The 5,992-nt window shown below is 43.9% G+C and overlaps 1 pseudogene; it reads left to right on the top strand.

Moving 5' to 3' along the window:
- Window positions 1–285: 285 nt before the first annotated feature.
- On the top strand, window positions 286–404 carry LOC120614054 (uncharacterized; annotated as a pseudogene).
- The last annotated feature ends 5,588 nt before the right edge of the window (window positions 405–5,992 follow it).

The following is a 5,992-nucleotide window of genomic DNA, read 5'->3' as shown; positions in this document are numbered from 1 at the left end:
CTTCTTACCTTCTTCTCCATCCTCAAACCTCAGCACTTCTCCCCGCCCTCCCTTGCCTCTTAGTTACCTGTGAACGCAAGAGCCAACAGAAGAGCGGGCCACACCAGCACATCACCCCTCTTGCATCTGTGCTCGTGTTCTTTGCCTTCCCCCCTCTTCCTGGGGAATGAACTGTCTGGGCTCCCACAAAACTCAGCCCTTCCCCTTGTGGATGTCAGACCCCACCCCTTGGCTCTACAGGGACATCCCTCCAGCAATCCCCAGAGTCATCTAATTTTCCCCCTCGTCTACGGCCATGACACCCTGAACAAGCCCAATCCCGTCTGATCTCAAAAGCTAAGCAGGGTCGGACCTGGTTAGCACTTGAATGGGAGACCACCTAGGAAGACCAGGTGCGGTAGGCATAAAAAATAAAAATGAAAAATAAGGGATTGTAAGCTGACAAGGTCTTTGCAATCTGTGAGGTCAACCAAGGGTTGCCTTGCCTAAAAAAATAATAATAATAATAATTTTCCCCCTTGAGTGAGTCATTCTCGTAAGCATAAAAAGAAGTTATTATTTATCTTATCTTTAAAAAACAAACAAACAAACAAACCACTCTTGGTCCCACTACTTTATGGAGTCCCATTGCCCCCCTGTTGTCCTGCCCTTTACTTTCATAGAATGATCTACACTGGCTGTCCCTAGTTCCTCCCCTCCCAACAGGCTTCTGCATTCACACGCCCTTATCAGGTTATCAGTGACCTCCACATTGCCAAGTTTCTCTGATGCCCTCAGGAAACTTGCCCTGAAAAGACTGGGGGGTGTGGCCTTGGTACGAGTTCAGTGGGTCCCCCGCCCACCCTGAAACACCTCCCCTATATCTTCCTAAAGTCCCTAACCCTAGGAATCAGTGTTTTTCCATGTTCCATGAGCACAGCACCTGAATCAGTCACCTGGATCACTCACATGAAAGGCAGATTTCTAGGTCTTGACCCAAATCTACAGAACCAAAATCCCAGGGCATGGCATAAAAACTTGCCATCTTGTGCCCACTCACATCACAGTCAAACCAGAGTTAAAGCCTGAGGCAGGCAGAAGGACTGTGGGTTGAAGTTTTCATTCAGGTGTAAATGACTGACAGCCGACTCCACCCAAGCTAGATCCTGATGGGGGGAAAAGGGGGCAGATGGAAAGGAGGCAAAACCTGAGCAAACTAAGGGGAAAAGACCTAGAAAGGGAAGAAAGAAGGGGGGAAATGTGGTAACTTCCAAAGGCTAGTTTACTTTCCCCACAAATTGCCCAAAGGCTATATTACTGAGCTCAGGGAAGAATTTTATTCCTTTGTGCTTCCTTGGTGACTTCCCATCCATTAAGCGAGCTAATCTTCACTGCAACCTTGAGACATAGACAGAAAAGAAATTATTTCCTCTCATTAAGAAATGAGGAAATAGGCAGAAGATTGGGGTGGCACGCCCAAAAGCATTCGTTCGTGAAACATTTGTTGACATCTGATGCCAGTTCTGGGGCAGAGCTGAATGAGCCCAAGAGTGAACCCAAGTCACCAGACCAAAGCCAGGAGCCTGCCCCACCAGAGCTTCCTGCTGCATGTTGCATGAGGTCCTGTCAGTCCCTACAAGTCCCACTAAGCTAGTGATTATCAATTAATTCATCAGCCTTGCCTCTTTCTCCATTTCCTCTGCCCATAAATTCTAGAGACTCCAAGTTCATATTTGATGATTGGAGGGAGAAAAGTGATATTTGAGTTTACTAATGTCAAAAAAGAGGGGTGGAGAAAAATCTCCATGAGAGGGAAAAATTACTTCTTTTCCTCTCCACAGCCCAAACCAAGGAAAGTAGATGATAAGGCTCCTAAACTGCCTTTTGTATGAGCAATCCAAGTGATTCTGATTCAGGGGCTGTGCCCGTGGAACATGGGAGAACACTGATTTTTTGGAGTTAGGGACTTTAGGAAGAGATAGGGAATGTGTTTCGGGGTTTGGAGGGAAGGGGTGATATTTGCAAGGCGGAACGAGCCAGGTGGTGTCTACATTGCTCTGCCCAGGAGGAGGGGAGAGACAGGAAGAAATGGACAAGGGAATTGGGTGAAGGCAGGGGCAGGCAGGCAATAGGAGACAAGGGGACTGGCAGCTGAGTAGGAAATTCTGGGGCAGGAGAGGACAGAACAGTCTAATTAGCATATTTATTAGGTTTTGCTCTGCGATGTGCAATGTAACGCTGTCTTCCATTTTCTGATGAAATCTTCAGTAAAATTGGGCTTTACACGCTAAAGACTTTATAATGTATTTGGATCAGCTTTTGGGGTCTTGGCTTACGTACTAGGCCCTCGTTAAGAGTGGGTACAACTTGCCAGCAGAGGCTGTTCCTGGGGCTCTCAAAACTGGTTTCCATCTCCAAGTAATTTAAAAATGGTTCGACATAAAGCAGAAACAGAAAGATCTTTTGTCTCAAAACACAATGAATAATGAAAGTCCTGTTGTGTCTCATGAGCGATCGTCAAATGTGATACTGCTCTTCCATAAGACGGGCTTTTTGGTGGCAGGTTATTTTTCCTCCTAACCCTGTTTTCCCTGGCTTCAGCCTCATCACTTGAAGTCCTTTCCTCTGCTAACTCCAAGGACAGCGCCAGCCCAGGCCCTTTCAACCGCCCAGGCTACAGCTCACCACACACAAAGGGGCTTTGTGGGTTCCCGGTGAATTAAGCACCGATGGGCGATGGGGATGAGAAAAACTTCGGTGATCAGGAATGCTGAGTCTTGCCAAATCCCCATTCCAGCAGTCACTGTCCCCCGGAGGAAGGATGTATCAGGAAGCTATGGTTACACTTCTGTAACTGGGAAAGAACTCATGGGGTGTTTAAAAATTCTGTTTATCCAAATTGAATTTAAACCGTCTTGAACACTCCCCAGCAGGTTTAGCAGAAAGTCCAGAATTGCCCTGTGGGCTATGCCTCCCCTTCCCCTCCACTCTGACCACATTGGGTCATTCAAGAACAGCCGAGGCTTCTAAAATCCAAGAGAAGTGGACCTGCTCGACTTTTACTCCATGATGGGGACAAAAGTCCATGGACAGCCATCTGATGCCACTGTCACTGCCACACAGCACCTCCCCCCTATGTGGCACTCACACTGCACTTCTTCTGTCTAGTGTGGCTCTCCTGTCCCTGCTCTAAGCAATGAGAGTCTATGGACATCAGCTCCTACCCCCCAACATCAAGCAGGGCCTGGGTCACCTCTTGGACTGTGCCTCTTAGTATCCCAGGTCATCTATTGTTTGAGTGAGCCACTTTCATTCTTGACCCAGACCCCCAAGATTCGGGCAACTCCTTTAAGATTATAGATCTTGTGTTGCCCCTCAGTAGGGCTGGAACTCAGAAATTCAACACAGTTCACTCATGAGGGTGGAGTAAGGTAGATTGTGGAGAAAACACCTTATATCCCACCTCACCCTTTGGAAGACAGACAGGAAGGAATTTTTGGCACCTTTTATTCGAAAGCAAAAAAAAATTTTTTCAGCGAGCCACTCCTCCCTTCACCTTTTATTAAAGAGAAGCCCTATTTTTCCTTTGTTCACATGGTTTATTACCTTCAGGGTTTTGGGAAGTTTTGTGAAATCTAGGAAAGTGAACGACTGGGCAGTAATTCTCAAATGGGGACCTTGAGATAGTATTTCGGGGGGAAGTAATATTCAATGACAGTTTTTGAGCAGTTGCACTCTGCCAAGTACATTAAGACATTCAGTGTTTGTTTCCAGGTAACTGCACGGATCTCAGTGTCTTTTTATCTGTCTTCCTCTTGCTATAAAGTTATAAAAATAAGCACCAAACCCTACTGATATCAGAAATGTTTTGTGAGAAGCCAAAGTTTTGTCTAGTCTATCGCAAGAGCTCCCAACCTATGGGCTATAGAATTCTGGATGGTTTTAAAGTTATTATTGCAAAGGATAAGTGGGCACCCATGTGTACTGTAGGTTTATCATAGATGCATTGATATGAAGCTGCCCGAATTTGAGTGTGAGCTCCCCCAACATTCCATCTGTATGAACTTAAAATGTGTTACTTGAATTCTCTGAGCCTTGATTTCATCAGCTATAAAATGGGGGTGATAACTAAAGGCACCTAATTCATAGAGTTATTGTGGAGATTAAAATTAATAATACATGTAAAGTGTTGTTGAGCTCTATGCTTGACATAGTAACTGGTCAATAAATGTTTATCATTATTATTCACAGCATTACCATTTATCGAATACCTATTGTTTTCCAGGCACTGTGCTAAAAACTTCACTATCTCAAATCCTCACTATACCCCTGCTTTATATAAAGTAAAGTTCAGTGACTTGCCCAATGTTGGACTGTTCCAGGACTTGTATTTGTTACCTGTTTTCAAAACCAGAACTTTTTGGCTCCAAAGCCTGCTTTCTCTGCAATGAATCACATTGTACCTGAACCAGCCGTAGACTGATTATTTAATGTCTCATGTATATATACAAGGCTTGGATACTATTCAAAGTATTCAACAATCAGCCCAGCACAGAGCTGACCATCGGAATGAAAGTGGCCCAACCCTAAGCTGGAAATGAAGGGCAAGGAAGGCTCTAGTCCTGTGCCAAGTATTAACTCTTTAGTTACTGGGTAGTATTAAATAAGTAATTGTTCCAAAACCCATATCCAAAGTTTATGCTCTCACCTGACTGATAACTAGGCCATATTCTCCCTTTCTTGCTAATATAACAAATATTCTAGACATTCTCTTTTCCCATAAAATGTCCCTTCCGGAGTGAATCTTGAATCGGCCTGCTAGAGACGTTTTCCCTTGCAGCAAGATTATAACAAATTTTGATGTGTGCTCATAACTGAAATGTCTGGAGAGTTTTGTTTTGTTTTTATCTGTGGAGACAGGAAAAGAGGTTTCTAAAGACTTGGGGCGGGGTAGGCCTTGGAGCAGGGTGGAGGCGATAACTATTTACCACTGAGGGCAGAAGTGTTTCAGTGAAAAAACAGAGTCAGTGTGGCCACAGTGGTGGTTCCAGCTCTGAATCAGCCCTGAATACAATAAATTTTAAATCCAACTTGACCATGTAGATTTTATTGCGGTTTATATAATACAGAAACTGATTTCATGATAGCTTATCGACATTATGGGTTTTCTTAAACAATAAATACCGTGGTATTTTTTATGTTAAAAAGTGTTCTTCTATAGCACATTAATAATTGCCGCAGGCAAGATCCACTGATAAATGCTAAAAGAGTGGGTGAAGTTTTAATGAGAAATAGACTAGTTGCCAACCTCAAAGTATTAATTGCCATCGTGCTTTTAACAGATGTCCACAAACTCTTTGACGCTCCTTGCTCTGGGAAGTAGAGCTTAATTCTCTTCCACTTCGACTGGACTTAGAGACTTGCTTCTAGAGTATGGAAAGAGGAAAAACAGTGACTTCACCGCAGAGTGACCTGGCCGACATTACCTTAACCAAACAATGAAGGTTTGCGTCACCAGTAACAAGGCGTGTTGATGTCATATGTCCCTCACTGTGTTGCAAGGAGAAGGCCACCTCACCTGTGTGACAGTCTTCCCCCACATCCATAACCCCAGTCTAATCATTAGAAACATAGAACATAGAACAAAGCCTCAGAGACATTCTACAAAATACCTAACCACTGCTCTTCAAAAGCCTGGGTAAGGAGAAGACAAGGAAAGACTGAGAAACAGTCACAGAATGAAGGAGACCAAGGAGATGTGACAACTACATGCAATACAGTATCCTAGATGGCATCCTAGGACAGGAGAAAGACATTAGTGGAAAAACTGGTGAAATCCAAACAACTGCCGTTAATGGTGTTGTGCCAATGTCATTTCTTAGTTTTTATGAGTTTCAATGTGCCACGGTCATGAAATACATCACATGAAAGAAAGCCAAGTAGACTCTCTGTAGCATTTTTACAACTCTTCTGTAAATCTAAAATAGTATAAAAATAACAAGGAGAAAAAATA

This window comes from Pteropus medius, unplaced genomic scaffold (assembly GCF_902729225.1).
Source record: "Pteropus medius unplaced genomic scaffold, Ma_sr-lr_union100, whole genome shotgun sequence".
Taxonomy (NCBI): Eukaryota; Metazoa; Chordata; class Mammalia; order Chiroptera; family Pteropodidae; genus Pteropus; species Pteropus medius.
Note: the sequence above shows the minus strand (reverse complement) of the source record. Positions and strands in the feature narration are given on the sequence as shown.